This window comes from Monodelphis domestica, chromosome 7, assembly GCF_027887165.1.
Source record: "Monodelphis domestica isolate mMonDom1 chromosome 7, mMonDom1.pri, whole genome shotgun sequence".
NCBI classification, from domain to species: domain Eukaryota; kingdom Metazoa; phylum Chordata; class Mammalia; order Didelphimorphia; family Didelphidae; genus Monodelphis; species Monodelphis domestica.
Genome location: NC_077233.1, coordinates 169,670,473 through 169,689,500, shown reverse-complemented (window position 1 = coordinate 169,689,500; position 19,028 = coordinate 169,670,473). Strand labels below are relative to the sequence as shown.

The window sequence follows — 19,028 nt, the reverse complement described above, 5'->3', positions numbered from 1 at the left end:
GGCAAAGTTGGGACATTAATGCATTGCTGGTGAAATTGTGAATTGATCCAACCATTCTGGAGGGCAATTTGGAACTATGCCCAAAGAGTGATAAAAGACTGTCTGCCCTTTTACCCAACCGTAGCACTGCTGGGTTTGAACCCCAGAGAGATAATAAGGAAAAAGACTTGTACAAGAATATTCATAGCTGTGCTCTTCGTGGTGGCAAAAAAAAATTGGAAAATGAGGGAATTCCCTTCAATTGGGGAATGGCTGAACAAACTGTGGCATACGTTGGCGATGGAATACTATTGTGCTCAAAAGAATAATAAAGTGGAGGAATTCCATGGCGACTGGAACAACCTCCAGGAATTGATGCAGAGTGAGAGGAGCAGAACCAGGAAAACATTGTACACAGAGACTGATACACTGTGGCACAATCGAATGTAATGGATTTCTCCACTAGTGGCAATGCAGTGATCCTGAACAATCTGGACAGATCTACGAGAAAGAGCACTATCCACATTCAGAGGAAACACTGTGGAGGTAGAAACACTGAAGAAAAACAACTGCTTGAATACATGGGTCAATGGGAATATGATTGGGGATGTAGACTCTAAACTATCACCCTAATGCAAACATCAACAACATGGAAATGGGTTTTGATCAAGGACACATGTAAAACCCAGTGAAATTGCACATGGGCTTTGGGAAGGGTGGGGAGAGGAGAGGGAGGGAAAGAATGTGATTCTTGTAACCAAGGAATAATGCTCTAAATTGACTAAATAAAATTTTAAAATAAAATAAATAAATGCTTACTGACTTGACCTCCACACCCCTTTAAAATCCCGTGTTTCTTTCAAAATTCAGCTTAGGTACCACTTAACCCTATTTGCCTTAGTTTTTTTCATCTTTAAAATGAACTGGGAGGGCAACTAGATGGCTCAGTGGATTGAGAACCAGGTACAGAAATGGGAGGTCCTGGGTTCAATTCTGGTATCCCATACTTCCTAGCTGTGTGACCCTGGGTAACTCACTTAACCCCCATTGCCTAGCCCTTACCACTCTTCTGCCTTGGAACCAATACAAAGTATTGATTCTAAGAAGGAAGGTAATGGTTTAAAAAAAAGAAATGAGCTGAAAAGAAAATGGCAAACCACTCTAGTATCTCTGCCAAGAAAACTCCAGACATGGTCTCCTGATCCATCCTGTCTTTTGTGCCTTTCCACCCCAAAATTGAGTCAGCTACGTATCAAAGTGGATAGATTGCTGAGTTTGGAATCAGGAAGACATCTTCCTAAGTTCAGTTCTAACCTTGCACACTAACAATGAGACCTTGGACAAGTCTCTTCACTCTGTTCACTTTAGTTTTTTATCTATAAAATAAACCAGAGAAGGAAATGGCAAACCAATTGAATGTCGTTCCAAGAAAACCTCAAATGAGATCATGAAGAGTCAGACACAATTGAAATGACTGAACAACCCCAGAAATTACCTTTATTTTGGATAGATAGATACATAGATGGATGAATGGATATAGATAGGTGGATGGATAGATGGATGGATACATGTCTTCTCTGATTTTATAAGCTCCTTGAAGATTAGGATTGTTTCATTTTCACCTTTCAGTACCTAGTACATTGGTGTAGTACCTAGCTGATTGGTGCATAGTACTACAAAATAAGTGCTAGCTGATTGATCAAATACTACAACTACCACTTTTAAAAATAATAACAGCTACCTCTCCAATTTAAAAAATGAAATAAAACCCCTTCCCTTCCATCTTGGAATCAATATTGTGTATTGTTTCCAAGGCAGATGAGCAGTAAGGGTTAGACAAAGGGGGGATTAAGTGACTTGCCCAGGATCACCCAGCTAGGAAGTGTCTGGGGCTAGATTTGAACCCAGGACCTCCCATCTCTGGGCCTGGCTCTCAATCCACTGAGCCACCTAGTTGTCCCCAATTACTTTTAAAGGTACCACAATCTTCTGAATCACACCAGTCTTGCAACTTCAATATCAGCTTCATCTCACTCCTCATTTGCTCTCATACCAAGTTTCCTTTCAGTTGTTGTCTTAACATGTCTACCTTTTTTTCATCTCTCATATACATTACTTCCTCTTTTCTTGAACAGCCACTGTCCTTACACGGGCTTTTATCACCTCTTGACTAGACTATTACTAAAAAGGTCTTTTAAAAAAATCCACTTTATTTCATTTGCCATTCAGAAATCTCTCCTTTCCCTCTCCCCCTCACTTATCCATTGAGAAATCAAGGAAAATAAATCATTACAAATATGTATAGTCATGCCCATTATCACCTCTACTATTTGACATTGTACTAGAAACACTAGCAGTAGCAATTAGAGAAGAAAAAGAAATTGAAGGCATCAAAATAGGCAAGGAGGAGACCAAGTTATCACTCTTTGCGGATGACATGATGGTCTACTTCAAGAATCCTAGAGATTCAACCAAAAAGCTAATTGAAATAATCAACAACTTTAGCAAAGTTGCAGGATACAAAATAAACCCACATAAATCATCAGCTTTTCTATATATTTCCAACACAGCTCAGCAGCAAGAACTAGAAAGAGAAATCCCTTTCAAAATCACCTTAGACAAAATAAAATACCTAGGAATCTGCATCCCGAGACAAACACAGGAACTGTATGAATACAACTACAAAACACTCGCCACACAACTAAAACTAGACTTGAGCAATTGGAAAAACATTAACTGCTCGTGGATAGGACGAGCCAATATAATAAAAATGACCATCCTACCCAAACTCATCTATCTATTTAGTGCCATACCCATGGAACTCCCAAAAAATTTCTATACTGATTTAGAAAAAAACCATAACAAAGTTCATTTGGAATAACAAAAGATCAAGGATATCCAGGGAAATAATGAAAAAAAACACAAATGAGGGGGGCCTTGCAGTCCCAGACCTCAAACTATATTACAAAGCAGCAGTCATCGAAACAATTTGGTACTGGCTAAGAGACAGAAAGGAGGATCAGTGGAATAGACTGGGGACAAGCGACCTCAGCAAGACAGTATACGATAAACCCAAAGATCCCAGGTCTTGGGACAAAAATCCACTATTCGATAAAAACTGCTGGGAAAATTGGAAGACAGTGTGGTAAAGATTAGGAATAGATCAACACCTCACACCCTACACCAAGATAAATTCAAAATGGGTGAATGACTTAAACATAAAGAAGGAAACCATAAGTAAATTGGGTAAACACAGAATAGTATACATGTCAGACCTTTGGGAGGGGAAAGACTTTAAAACCAAGCAAGACATAGAAAGAATCACAAAATGTAAAATAAATAATTTTGACTACATCAAATTAAAAAGCTTTTGTACAAACAAAACCAATGTAACTAAAATCAGAAGGAAAACAACAAATTGGGAAACAATCTTCATAAAAACCTCTGACAAAGGTTTAATTAATCAAATTTATAAAGAGCTAAATCAATTGTACAAAAAACCAAGCCATTCACCAATTGATAAATGGGCAAGGGACATGGATAGGCAGTTCTCAGATAAAGAAATCAAAACTATTAATAAGCACGTGAAGAAGTGTTCTACATCTCTTATAATCAGAGAGATGCAAATCAAAACAACTCTGAGGTATCACCTCACACCTAGCAGATTGGCTAACATGACAGCAAAGGAAAGTAATGAATGCTGGAGGGGATGTGGCAAAGTAGGGACATTAATTCATTGCTGGTGGAGTTGTGAATTGATCCAACCATTCTGGAGGGCAATATGGAACTACATCCAAAGGGTGATAAAAGACTGTCTGCCCTTTGATCCAGCCATAGCACTGCTGGGTCTGTACCCCAAAGAGATAATGGACGAAAAGACTTGTACAAGAATATTCGTAGCTGCGCTCTTTGTGGTGGACAAAAACTGGAAAATGAGGGGATGCCCTTCAATTGGAGAATGGCTGAACAAACTGTGGTATATGTTGGTGATGGAATACTATTGTGCTAAAAGGAATAATAAAGTGGAGGAGTTCCATGGAGACTGGAACAACCTCCAGGAAGTGATGCAGAGCGAGAGGAGCAGAACCAGGAGAACATTGTATACAGAGACTAATACACTGTGGTATAATCGAACGTAATGGATGTCTCCATTGGTGGTGTAATGTCCCTGAACAATCTGCAGGGATCTGGGAGAAAAAACACTATCCACAAGCAGAGGACAAACTGTGGGAGTAGAAACACCGAGGAAAAGCAACTGTCTGACTATAGCAGTTGAGGGGACATGACAGAGGAGAGACTCTAAATGAACACTCTAATGCAAATATTAACAACATGGCAATGGGTTCGAATCAAGAACACATGTGATACCCAGTGGAATCATGCGTCGACTACAGGGGTTGGGGGGGGAGGAAAAGAAAATGATCTTTGTCTTTAATGAATAATGCATGGAAATGATCAAATAAAATATTATAAAATAAAAAAAAAGAAAATAGAAGAAAAAAAAGAAAATTCATGTTCAGGTGCAAAATGAAAAAAAAACTTGGAAAGAACTACATGAGATAATGAAGAGTGAAATGAACTAAGAGAACATTATATACAGCTACAGGCTTAATACTTGAAGAATAACGTGTGTGTGTTCACCTCCAGAGAATGACCTGAGAAATAGAAACATGAAATAATCTATATATACACATCTATATTTGCAGGATGATGCCTTCTATGGAGTAGGGAGGGGAGCGAGAGGCTGAGATACCTGGAAATAAATTCTATTAATAAAAAAAGTTTGCCTCAAAAAAAAATGTATAGTCAAACAAGACAAATTACTGCAAATGACTGTAATATAGTATTGTTGTTTAGTCATTTTCAGTCACGTCTGAATCTTCATGGCCCCGTTTAGAGTTTTCTTGGCAAAGATACTAGAGTGCTTTGCCATTTCCTTCTCCAGCTCATTTTTCAAATAAGAAAACTGAGGCAAACAAGGTTAGGTGGTTTGCCCAAAGCCACTCAGCTAGTAAGTGTCAGAGGTAAGACTGAAATCATGAAAATCAGTCTTCCTGGACTCAGCACTCTATCCCCTCTCTTCCTCCCTCTGTGTTTGTCTGTCTATCTATCTATCTATCTTTTTGCCTGTCTACTTATACACACACACACACACACTGTGTGTGTGTGTGTGTGTGTCTGAGGCTGGATTTGAACTCATGAAGTTGAGTCTTCCTAACTCAAGCCCCAGCACTCTGTCTCCTGCACCACTTAGCTGCCATGCATACATATACACTGGACATACATATACATGCCATTTGTTCCCTATTACCTTCAGAATCAAATGTAAAAATCTTCTATTTGTCCTTTAAAGCCCCACATAAATGGTTCTGTCTCTTTCCAGTCTTCTTATACTTTACTGTCTTCCATGAACTCTACCACCCTCACTTACTCGCCGCACACAAGACGCTCCATCTCCAGAGCCTATCCCTCTGCTCTGGCTGTCCCCCAGCCCGTGATGCTCTCCCTCCACCCCTTTGCCTCCTGGATGCCCTGGAAATCTTTCATTCCCACCCTCTATATTTGATATGTAATATGTACATAGTTTTGTCTGAGTGTTGTTTCCACTACTAAAATGCCAGCTCCTTGAGGACAAGAACCATGGTTTTGCCTCATGGTACACAGCAAGCATTTTTAAAATCCCTTTTGAAGGGGCAGCTGGGTGACTCAGTGGATTGAGAGCCAGGCCTAGAGATGGGAGGTCCTGGGTTCAAATCTGGCCTCAGACACTTCCCAGCTGTGTGACCCTGGGCAAGTCACTTAACCCCCACTGCCTAGCCCTTATGGTTCTTCAGTCTTGGAATCAATACACAGAATTGATTCTAAAATAGAAAGTAAGAATCTTTTGGTCAACTGGCTGACTTTGTACCACCAGGGCCCAACACAGTGACTGGCACAGAATAGGGGCTTCATAAAAGTATATTGATTGGCTGATTGATTTATTTCTGCCACCATCAGTATGATTAGTAATGATAACGACAAAAGCGACAATAATGATAGCAATCATCTATAGCACTTGATGTGCTATATATTTCTATTTCTATATTTATTATTAACTTTTAAATATTTTACATAATTATATCACAGCTGTAATTCTTTATTCTATTTCTATAGTTATTTGCTGTTTTCACAAAGTGCTCCCATATCCATTGATCTTACCTGAAGTTCATAGGATAGGAATTATCACTATCACCTCCCCTCTGCAGTTTGTCTTGGTTTCAGTCCATGGAATAAGATGCCCCTGGATAAAGGAGTCTAATTTAATCTCATTTCTGATCTCACCAATTATTGTTTAGTCATTTTTTTTCAGTTGTGCTGACTCTTCCTTTTCCCATTTGGGGTTTTCTTGGCAAAGATACTGGAGTGGCTTGCAATTGCTTTTTCCAGCTCATTTTACAGATGAATAAACTGAGGCAAAGAGGATGAAATGACTGGCCTAGGGACATACCGGGGATAAGTGAAGCCAGATCTGAACCTAGGAAGATGAGGCTCCCTGACTTCAGGCTGGAGCTCTGTGCACTCTGGCGCCACCTAGTGGCCCTAATCCTGTCCCCATGCTGCTCACTTAACCTTGGCTACTCAGACACTTTCCCACCTGTATCCCTTGGTGTCCCTCCTCCCTTTGACAGCTTCCTTTTGTGTGTTGTCTTCCCCTCTTAGAGTGTAAATTTCTTGAGGCTGAAGATTGTCTTTCTTCTTATTATTTGTATCCTCAGATACAAATGGCCGAAACCTAGTAATAAAAAAAAAAAAACCTTAATAAATGCTTATTGAATTAAACTGAATCCCCATTTTACAGATGGAGAACCTGAGGCTTAGAGAGATTAAATGATTTGCTAAAAGTCATAGGGAAGAGCAGAACCCCAAACCCAGTTTAAATTCCCAAGCCAGTCTTTTTTGCCTATACTCATAGTGCTACAATATGCCATAATCCTGGGATTCTCCGGCGCAGGGTATGTGACTTCACACAATCCAAGACACACTCAGAAAAACTTTTGTGTGCTGACACATCCTTAGAGAACCATTGCCTAGCCCTGGCTTTCAAATCATTTTTATCCCCCCCCCTTTTTTTGTTTTGTTTTGTCTTAAACCCTTACCTTCTGTCTTGGAGTCAATATTGTGTTGGCTCCAAGGCAGAAGAGCAGTAAGGGCTAGGCAATGGGAGTCAAGTGACTTGCCCAGGGTCACACAGCTGGGAAGTGTCTGAGGCCAGATTTGAACCTAGGACCTCCCGTCTCTAGGCCTGGCTCTCAATCCACTGAGCCACCCAGCTGCCCTCTTATTCCCCCCTTTGTAAAGAATTTCATGCAAAGAACTATTCTGGGTATATTCCTTAGGTCTCTCTTCTCTCTCTCTTCCCAGGAGAATATCCAGGCCAGATGAAGTTCTGCCTCTGGAATTAATGAAGCTTCCTGGGTCTCCCAATTACTCACATCTAAGCAGGTTGTGTAGTGGAAGTGGAGGGAAAGGGAGGAAGGGAAAGTGTTTTACTAAATCTTTCATTCACATCCCTAAATATTAGATGCATTTGAGCTCTACTGGGTTGTTAGAACCCTTACATGTTGAGAGGGAAGCTAGGGGGCACTTTGAATGAGTGTGTTGGGCTTGAAGTCAGAAAGATCTGAGTTCAAATTCTACCTCACCTTTTTACTAGCCCTAGGACTTTGGGCAAATCACTTATCCTTCTCTGGCCCTCAATATCCTCATCTATAAAATGGAGATAATAATAGCAGCTACCTCTCCTTGTGGTTGGTAATGCTCTTTTTTGGAGAAACCCAGAAGACACTCCCATCATCACAAATTACTTCAATTCTTCCTCTACAGAATGAGACTCCTGTGAGTTTATCAAGCCACAGTGGTCAGACAGTACAGAAACAGGACAGTGTAAAGGAAAGAAGTCCCAAGACTGGGAGTCAGAAGTCCTTGGCTCTAGTCCTAGCTATGTGACCTTGGACAACTCACTTCCCTTCTTTGGAACTAGATTTCCTGCCTTGTAAAAAAAAAATAAGAAAAATCTTTTGGGTGGGGCCGGAGTGATAAACTAGATTTGTTTATTTTATTTTTATTGTCATGCAAAACACACTTCCATATTGGTCATTGTTGTAAGAACACACTCATACTTAACTCAAACCCCAAAATAGAAACAAAGATACACTGATATGAAAGACAACTCCAAAAGTTCTTTCTCTGGAGGTGGATAGCATTCTCCATAACTCTTCCAGAATTGTTCCAGATCAGTTTATTGTTGAGAGTAGCCAAGTTTTCACAGATAATCATCTTCCAACATTGCTGTTACTGTGCCCAGTGTTCTTCCAGTTCTGCTTATTTCATTTTGCATCAGTTCCCATAGTTCTTTCCAGCTTTTTCTGAAATTATCGAGCTCATCGTTTATGATAGCACAATCGTATTCCATCACTTATGTATACCAGAGTTTGTTCAGTCATTCCCCAGGTGATAGACATAGCTTTAATTTCCAACTCCTTGCCACCAATACACGGTATTGATTCCAAGACGGAAGGTAAGGGTTTTAATTTTTTTTTAAAGAGCAGCTATAAATATTTTTGTACAAGAAGGACCTTTCCCCTTTTTCATTATTTCTTTGGGATACAAGATAGAGTAGATTTCCAGGGTCTTTTCCTGCTCTAATTTCCAGGAGCCTATGATTTGTTCATTCATTTTTAGTAGTGCTCAATTCTTTGTGACCCCATTTGGGGTTTTCTTGGCAAAGATACTAGATAATGATTTGCCTTTTGCTTCTTCAGTTCATTTTACCAATGTGGAAACTGAGGCAAAAATGTTAAGTCATTTGCACGGGGTCACTCAACTAGTTATTAAAGTCACAAAGTTGTCTTCCTGACTTCCAAACCAGTAATCTCTCCACTGTGCCCTCTAGCCACCCAGGAACCTGTGATTAGGTGATCTCTAGTGATGACTGGAAGGATGATGGAAATAACCAGAGACATCATTGTGATGGGTTAGTTCAGCACGACTGCCCTTCATCACATTCAACCAGTCTCTCCTGGAACAAGTCTCTCAATATACTTGGCCACTATGTCAGATTATAAATTACAGAGCAGTGTGAATATGAGCAAGTCAATTCATTTCTCATGCTCCTAGGCATTTCTGTAAGTCTTCAGGCTGCACTTTTTTGTGGTGGCAAAAAATTGGAAATTGAGGAACGGCTGAACAAATTGTGGTACATGTTGGTGATGGAATACTACTGTGCTATAAGAAAAGATAAGATGATTTCAGAAAAAGCTGGACAGAGCTGTGGGAACTGATGCAAAGTGAAATAAACAGAACTGGACGAACATTGTACACAGTAACAGCAATACTGGATGATGATTATCTGTGAAAACGTGGCTCCTCTCAGCAATGCACTGATCTGGGACAATCCTGAAAGGCTTATGATGGGGAATGCTCTGCACCTCCAGAGAAAGAACTGTTGGAGTCAGCTTTCACATCAGTGCATTTCTGGTTTTATTGGGGGATTTTGGTTGTGGATGAGTGTGCTTTTGCAACAATAACCAATATGGAAGTGTGTTTTGCATGACAATTTAAAAAAAGACAGTAGGCTACAGAGGAGTTACCAATCTATATCTAGGAGGGAGTTTCCACATAGAAGTCCCCCTAAAACCTCTTTCTAAAAAAAAAATAAGAAAGAAAAAGACAGAAGGACCTAATCTCTAAATCTTTGGATTTACTGACAAAATGTCAACATGGTCTCCCTCCTCAATTCCTCAAACAATAAATCTGCAGTCAATATAGAAATTAGGTTCTAGTCCAGAGAATACAGTGATTTTGAAAGACTTGAGCCAGGGCCCCACTGAGAGAAACAAGGTGTGTAGGGAGAGAGATCAGTTTCCATGTTTAGCTGCCTGGCGTCAAGAAAGAAAGAAATGTGCTGAGAGAACTTTTTTCAAGACCAGGGACCATGTCAGTTCACATAGGAAGTTGGAAGGAAGAGGGGGAAAGAAGTGGTTTTTTTCTGCTTGACTAAAGAGAATTATTTTCTCTTTCCTCGATGTCCCATCACCTGTCAGACACCCTCAGAGAAGAGATCAAGGTCTGCATGCCCAGACATTCTTGCTTTAGACACCATTAGTCCATCTGGTCTGGTTTGGCAGTTCTTCAAAAGGATCCATTAGGGAAGATGAGCCTGGAGAAGGACAGATTCTGAGATAAAATTCAGGAGATGTTGTAGTGTAATCTAGGAATGCTAGATCAGGGCTAGGAGACCTAGGCGGTCTTGGGGACCACCACCAGTCTCTCTGACAAATCATCCCAACAAGTCATTTCTTTATCCAATACCTCAGCATCCTTGACTGTATGTAATCTATAGATATAGGTATCAATATAGAACAATATAGATATGTTGTTCAGCAGAACAAACTGCTGAAGTTACATGAACTAACTGCGTTTCATTAGAGGAGTTAGAAGTGGGGGGAAATTCTCAAAAATTAAGTTCGTGCTCCCCCATACAGGGGAATATCAGAATTTGGCTCATTTTGCCTCCACCCATGGTTTCCACTAGGAAAATCAGAATTTGGCATATATCTAAGTTCCCACCAAATGACAGTTCCACAAAGATCATATGTAGTGAATAGCAAAAAAAAATCCCTCATTCATCCAAGCCAACAGCAAACAGAAATCAGAGCCGGTATCCAGATGAGGAAATACCAAATAACCCAGAGAGTGAATGAGCTCTTGAGCTCTCCCACTAAAAGTGGACTATCTCTCAGCTCAGCTAAGAGTTCAGGACAGAAAAAGAGAGAGGAGAGATTGAGAGGGAAGGGAGAGGTATCGAGGGGGGGGGGGGGAGAGAGAGAGAGAGAGAGAGAGAGAGAGAGAGAGAGAGAGAGAGAGAGAGAGAGAGAGAGAGAGAGAGAGAGAGAGAGAGAAAGGGTGAGGAAGGGGGAGAGAGAGAGAGAAATTTTAGATACTCAACAGGAAATCTCTAAAATCTCTAGTGTAGTAATCTGGGAATAGGAACATGATGCCAGCTTTTTCCCAGGGTCTTTTCTTTTCTCTCAGCTTCAGGGACTTCAAGAAAATATGGGAACATGTCTTCTCTTTCAAAGCTAGACAAACAAAATCTCTCTTCTCTCTGGTTATCAATAACTCTTCCCCTACTGAATAATTTACCTATGAGAAGAATATTTGTTAGTGGGTTTTGAGCAGGGGATTCTATTCATTCTACCATGTTTGTATCCTCTCAAAGAGGAAGGAACTTGAAGCTGAGAGAGTCAAGCTCCCTTTTTCCACAACCCCTATCAGCACAATCTGAACAATTACAGGACTAATAAAGAGCAAAGTACAAGTTTGTTTCTCTACGTGTAGTTCCTGTTTAGTCCTCATTTGATCTGGGGACTAGGATTTGTCCAGAAATATCTCCTCTTCTCTTCAGGAGTCTAGGAACTCCTCCTCCTCTCTGTCCAGGAGGACCAGCCCCAGAATTTCTCTTTGTTCAGAAAAGTTCCTCCATAACTTACCATTCCTACTCCATTGCTTGCTGATTTGAAATCCTAATGCTTTGAGTCATTTCTCACACACTGTTCTGCTGATGCTTTATTTATAATTGTCTCTTGGCCTATATAGCGCTCTCCTTTCCTGGAGGAGTTTATTGACACACTTCATTCCATGGACTGGCCAGTTGGTCACACAGGCTTCTTGGGAAGTGGAACCAGTCAACCGTTCTCTAACCATCTCTTGTTCTCTTCTAACTATAGCATTCCCTAACTTAATTGAATTACTTGCCATGATTCAATCAATAATCTCTCATGTATGATTCAAAGAGTGTCCAGTGCAAGGAGTGAACCTTGACAAAAAAACTAACCCTGGAGGTCAGATAGGTAGCTCAGTGGATAGAGAGCTAGAGAGCCAGAGTTGGAGATGGGAGATCCTGATCCTGTGTCCAAGTTTGACTTCAGACACTTCCTGACTGTGTGACACTGGGCAAGTCACTTGACCCTCATTACCCAACTCTTATCACTCTTCTGCCTTGGAACCAATACTTAGTTTTGATTCTAAAATGGAAGGTAAGTGTTTAAAAGGAAAAAAGAGCTGATCATATCAAGAGAAATTCAGAGAAAAGCCTTGAGGAAGTTGAACTTAATAATCTCCAAGATCTTTTCCAGCTCCAGCTGGAAGCTTTTCATCTTTCAAGTGAAGGGCTGGAGTGGGAGTAGAGGGTAGTGGTGGACAAGTAGGCAACACAGTGGATAGAGTACCACTGGAGTTGAGGACCTGAGTTGAAATTTGACCTCAGACATTTCCTAGCTATGTGACCCTGGGCAAGTCACTTAACCTCAATTGCTTAGCCCTTACCACACACTTCTATCTTGAAATTGATATGAACTACTGATTCTAAGACAGAAAATGTTTTTTTTATTAAAATTAAAAAACAAAGTGAGGTGTTGAACTCACTGAACTCTTAAGGTCTCTTCTAGTTTTATCTCCTAAAAAGGAAGACAAAATTAAGATACATTCTCTGATTTTAGGAGTCCTGGTCTATTGCAGGTCTGTGGAGAAACTGAGTCCAAGAGCAAAGTTCCAATGAAGCAGGGGGAAACACCCATCACTTTGTTCCTAGGAAACTCCACCCAAGTCCTTTTTCTGGCCTCCTCAAAAACATCAGGAAACCCCAAAAGCATTCTGGAACTCCCTGGAAGTGATAATATCAGAAAGGAGTGGAACTTGCCCAATGGGGGTTTTCCTGTTAAGGATCTGTCTCTTTGTTTTTACATCTGTCTTCACCTCTATCTGTAGCAATAAAGGCCAGTTCCCTGGATGGAAGATTAAATCATGTGCTCTCTCCCTAAGGGGCTGGCATTAGGACTCATCATATCTAGCACAGAGACATCTCCACGTCTGCTCTGTGAAGGAGAAGACTTCAGAATTCTGTACAGCAGCACAGTGATCAATTATGACTTCAGAAGGCTGGGGGTGAAGCGTGCTTCCTCCCTCCCAGCAGAGAGGTGATGGATTGAACTAGAGGGACAGAAGGTGGCTTATATCTTCAGATATAGTCAACTGATTTGCTTTGCTTGATTAGAACTTGTTAAACTTTGTTACAGCAAAGGACTTCTTTGGGAAAGCATAGAGGGAAGGAAGGAATACAGATTTAAGGGAAAAAAGAAAAGAATAAAGCAATACAAATGGCACGGGGAAAAAAAGTTCAGGAAGGAGACACAAACAAGAAGGGTAATAATTTTATTCCTATTCTTTTAATTTAATTCTTTTAAACTGGACATGTCATGGATGTATCGAGCTTTTTGTAACAATGAGACTGACACCTTCTCTGTGACTTGGAGTCTGAGTTTCCTTGGGCATTAAGGGATGAAATGACTTACCCAGTCACACTGCTCAAATCTAGCAACAGATGGACTTTGGGTCCAAGGTTTCCTGATTCTGAGATCAGCCCTTTATCCATTAAGCTGCATTCCTTTTAATAAATACCCTTTTTAAAAAGCCACCAATACATAAAATCATGACTTTATGAGGCTTTTTTGGGCTTTCCTTTATGGACTGAATTGTCAGTGTTTTTGATGATTTAAATTTGCAATTAAAAAAAATAAGCTCTTGGGGGCTGCTGGATAGCTCAGTGTGGAATGAGGGCCAGACCCAGAGATGGGAGGTCCTGGGTTCAAATTTGGCCTCAGACACTTCCCAGCTGTGTGACCATGGGCAAGTCACTTGACCCCCATGGCCTAGCCCTTACCACTCTTCTGCCTTAGAACCACTACACAGTATTGATTCTAAGACAGAAGGTAAGGGTTAAAAATTGCAAGTGCAATCACCATAGAGGGCAATTCTGTTCAGAAAAGGGATTGGACTAGATGAGGCCTCAGATCCCTTCTAACTCTGAGATCCTATGATTTTAGCTGGCAGCTACCCTTAAATATTTTATATGAAGAGGCAGCTGGATGGCTCAGTGGATAGAGAACCAGGCCTGGAGCCAGGAGAACCTGGGTTCAAATCTGGTCTCAGATACTAGCTGTGTAATCCTGGGCAAGTTCACTTAACCCTGTTTGCCTAGCCCTTGCCCTTCTGTCTTGGAGTTGTTACAAAAACAGAAAGTAAGGGTTGTTTGGGTTTTTTTAAAAGCAGGGGGGGGCCTCAGGGAAATAATGTGGCATCCTCCTTTAAAAAGAATAGGAGATCTAAGCTCTCAGTGAAGAACTGGGTCCTGGGGCTTAACATAGACTGTTCCAGGGATGTATCAGCCTGATGACCTGGGATGCTGTAAGAAGGCTGGACCATCAAGAAGGTCTTGCTCTGCCTTTGTGTAGTTTTGTGAAGAGGAACTCCTAGTCTTAGCTCCTCATATAGCTTTGGGAAATTTTAAAAACTTTTTTTGGCCTCAGTGTTCATATCTATAAAATGAGGGGTTTCAAGAATGTCAACATTTTTGAGTTAGAAGAGTCTCAGTAGCAATCTGGTCCAACCAATGGCCAAAAAGGGATTCCTTCTATGACACATTTTGACCAGTGGTCATCCAGACCTCATCTGAAGAGATTATTTCATTCTTTGTACTTATTATGTGCCTGGCACATTCTAAGCACCTAATAAATACTTGATTGATTGGGGAACCCGCTGTCTTTATAGGCAGCCCATTCCACTTTGAGATAGTTCTGTTTTTTAAGTCTTATTTTCTGTCTTAGTAACAACTCTAAGACAGAAGGGCAAAGAGTAGGCAAACAAAGTTAATTAAGCCCAGGGTCACACAGCTAAAAGGTGTCTGGCCCAGATTTTAACTCAGGTACTCCCAATTCCAGGTCTGGCACTCTATCCACTGTTCTACCTAGCTGCCTCTTTGGGATTGTTCTAATGGATAAGATTTTCCTTATTTTAAGCTTAAATTTCCCTATCTAGAACTTCCACCCATTGGCTCCTAGTTCTGCTTTATAGAGCCAAAATGAACAACTCTGAACCATCTTTTGAATAACATTCCTCCAGTTACTTGAATATATAAATCATGGGGGCAGTTAGGTGGTTTAATGGATAGAAAATCAGACCTGGAGGTGGGAGATCCTGGGTCCAATTCTGACCTCAGGCACTTCCTAACTGTATCACCCCGGGGCAAGTCACTTAACCCCATTGCCTAGCCCTTACCACTCTTCTGTCTTGGAACCAAGACTTAGTATCCATTCTAAGATAGAAGGTAAGAGTTTCAAAATATATGCAGCCATTAAACCAATTCAAAATCCATCTAAGGCTACCATCTCTCCACATTTTCCAGAAAAGTAGCATTGAGAGACTTTATCAATGCTTTGCTAAAATTTAGGTAAATTGTATCCACAGCTTTTTCTTGATATACATCAGTGATAACATGGCCTCCAAAGATGGTACTCAGAGCACTCTCTGTGGGCAAACGTTTGCCCTCCCCCACTCAGAGTTTGTTACTAGAAAGGCAGAGAGACTCAGGCAGAGCTGCTCCCCTCCCTCTCACTGCCTCTCTGCCCAGCAGCCCAATGGGAGCACTTTCTCCCTCCCCTGTGTGAGGTATGGGGGGGGAGCAGGATATTCCGGACATTCAGTGGGAGGACAGTAGGGCACTCAGTGGGGGGGGGGGGGCTGGCATTTCATCTCTAAAAGGTTCACCATCACTGATATATACGTAACTTAAGTCCTAAAGCCCACTGGTGTGGGACCCTCTCCTTTCATGGTGAAGATCAATGCCCTGTGTCTGCTTTGAAGAAGAGAGCATAGTTAGTGAGAGCAGGAGAAAAGACTCTCTTCATTCACTTCTAGCTTTCTCGTCTCTTCAAATCTTTTTAGACTCTTTATATTGCTTTGAGTCTCTTTAGGTTCTTTAGAATCTGCAGTAGCTTCAGGCATTTCAGATTTGCAGCTTCCAGAGAAAAGAGAGAAGTTATTAGTCCCCCTTCAGTTTGCTGAAGGGAAAGTAAGACTTTGAGCAAAACCTGGCATGAGAGAAGCTGGCTGTCTCCACCATGTTCCTGTCTCCAGGTTGTTATGCTGGAAACAGGGGAATTTCTCCTTGGATGAGATCTGAGACTCTACTCTTTCTCTTGACCGAACTTGAGTTGTCTTGCTCCCAATGGGAGAGTTCCTTTACTCTCTGTATTGTCTGGTATATGTTCTCCTATGTGTATTTTCTCTGACTTCGGTTTTGCTATGGAATTGGAAAAATGGGTTTTCTTTGCTAATTTCTAATTGTGTTCATCATGGAACTGGTATTTGGTGAGAAAGAATGAAGTATTGGATATAAATCTTGGGTTCTTGCTTCCCCCCATTACTATAACAGTGATTGGAAGTTAGCCTGAACCTGAAAACCACATCCTCTAGAGTAACAATGTGTAAAGAGTAGATAGATATCATTCCAGCCTAGTATCTCATCTATCTGAGGAGAACAGAATGAACATAAAAAAAACAAGTGACCTCAATATCTTACTTCCCCACCCCCCCCACAGAAATTTTATTCTATTCTGCCTTTCTTTGAGCACACCCCATTATTCCTGTTACATATGGGGTTCATTTTTAGTATAATTAAGACAATTTTAGTGACTTTGCCAAATGATAAAATAAGATTGTCTTAGCCTGATCTGTTCTTGAAAAAGTCTTGCTGGCTGTTATCGTTACCTCTTTTTTTTTTTAGATATTTAAGAATCTCTTCTTTAATAATCTATTTTACAATTTTGCCATCAGTCTAAGACAAGTTCACTGGCCTATAGTTTACTAATTTTACTTTCTCCTTTTTTTGAATTTGGGGTCTTTTTCTTTCACTAGTCTTCCAGTAACTTTCCTTTTCTCCATAATCTTTCAAAAACCACTATCTCAGGCATTACATCTACCATTTCTTTCAGTATTCTAAGTTGTGGTTTATCTCGACCAGGGGACTTTAGTTTATCAATGTGCAGGTAAGTACTATATTATTGATGTTGGCTATCTCTGTTAGTCATTTTTGTTCAGTTCCTTCCAATCCAAAGATCAGAGCAGAGGAGCAGAAAACAAAAGCAAAATTAGAATTGAGGGCCTTCTCTTTGTCATCCGTTCTCATTGTCCTATCCATCTTGAACAACAGTCCTCTATTCTTTGTGATCCCCTTCTTTATTTCAATATGAAACTCTTTTTGCCGGCCTTAGCTTTCCTCATCAACTTCAGTCCATTCTGAATTTTTGCACTTTGGACACTATTCTTATAGTACCACATCAAGCTTTTGTATTTATTCATCATTTGCTTCTTGACCTTGCTTCCATCCTCAAGTTTCTGACTTTTAAAAATCTAAATTGATTCATGAGTTGCTTGTGCATCCACTTTGACTTATACAAATAGTTCTCTTTCCCCACTCATCATTTAATATATTTCTCTTAGTGCCTTTAGAATTTCAATCTTGAAAGTTTAACCAAATGTTTTAGGTTAATTTCCCCTACAGAATTTTAGAATTACTATATTTCCTTTGAGTTCTGTAAAATCTACTCTCCTAAAATCTGTGTGTGTGTCACACTATTCTTGGCTTTCTTCTTTCCTTCTATCACAAATTCTAAGATGGAGTTGTTGCTTCTTCCCAAGATTCCCATCATTTCCAAACCAACAACTAGTTTTCTTCCTCTGTGAGAATCAAACCTAGAATAGAATTCCCCTTGTTGGTTCCTCTGCCTTCTGGAGATAATTATAATTAAGGCAAGTCAAGACATCATTAGCCGTTCTGCTTTGGACAGAGAGGGCTCTAGCAGATATTTGAATAATTGAAATTCTCTCATCTCTTCTATTTTATGCCTCTCTGCCAGGCTTGTAATCCCTTTCTCAAACTCATCTTTTTCCTCTTTCTGTACAGGCACTCCAGGGTATACTAAGAAGGCAATCTTATTTCTGTACTTGTTCTGTTGCTCTCTACTATTCTTCCCCTTCTTGTTCCCAGATCTCCTCAAATGAGTATATCATCTTAATATACAATGCCTCATACATCCTCTCATTACCATCCTCTGGTCTTTTGGTTTTGTTTTGTTTTGTTTCCATTCCAGAGCCATATCCCTGTCTGGGTCTTATTCTACCAAGTCTCAATGATACCTATGAGGTCAAATTTGCTTCCTTGCATTAGGAACTTGCTTGTTTATCCTCTGTGCATTTGTAAACAAATATCTAAGACTGGTTTTTGCATCAGGGTCCCATCTTAGATATTGTCTTCTGTGATCTTTTGATTATTTCAACTACCATTCTTTATCCCACATTGCTGCTACTCTCTATAATATTTACCTTAACAAATAAATATAGGCACTTTTTCTCCTCTCTTCCTTTTCAGCTTAAAGCCTTTTAAATTTGATTTGCAAGACACCAGGCAAGTACAATTTTATCATCCCTTGTTGATGTTGTAGAGACTAAGTTAGAATTAGACACTTCCAAAGGTCCCTTTCAACTCTGAAATGCTATATCTATGACTATAGGAGACAAGCATAGCTCATCCTCCCTTCTTAGACACTAGGAATCTGAACCTGGGATTACCTCTTAGTGAGTCACATCCAAAATAAAGCCCTTAGAAGGGTAAACTCAGTGCAGTACATTTCATGATTGTGGAAACTAGGAGGCCAGGAAAGGGACATGGTCAAAGTCTATGATAGCATGCATGAGTTGGAGGGGGAGGGACAGGCTTTATTCTTCAGATCCTGAACACTTGGAATCTGATTTGCCTTTGAGGCTGAGAGAATGGAATGTGAAAATAGCAGCCCAGAAGAAATAACTATGAGGGCTTCATCTGCTTGGTACAAAGGGAAGAGATGGGAGAGAGAGAGAGAGGAGGCTAGGAGAAAAAAAAAAGGATACAGGAAGGAGATAGGGAATTCTTAGGAAAGGATGGGAAATGGGTTGAAAACAAACAGATTTGGTGATTTGGAGAAATGCTTGTGGTCAGGATTCCTGACAGGAAAATTGGGAGGAGTTGGGGTACACGCCTGAAAGCACCTAGGACTGCAGTCTTGCCTTCTCTCAAATTGCAAATGCTTGCATTTTAACTAGGATCTAAGACTAAAAAGATTTCAAGGAAGATCTGC

At 40.4% G+C, this 19,028-nt stretch overlaps 1 long non-coding RNA gene across 1 annotated transcript; it reads left to right on the top strand.

The window, feature by feature from the left end:
- The first annotated feature begins 15,573 nt into the window (after positions 1-15,573).
- LOC130455549 (uncharacterized) lies at positions 15,574-18,323 on the top strand. Its single transcript, XR_008913603.1, has 3 exons — positions 15,574-15,990; positions 16,848-16,901; positions 18,284-18,323. It is a non-coding gene; the product is annotated as an uncharacterized LOC130455549 (long non-coding RNA).
- The last annotated feature ends 705 nt before the right edge of the window (positions 18,324-19,028 follow it).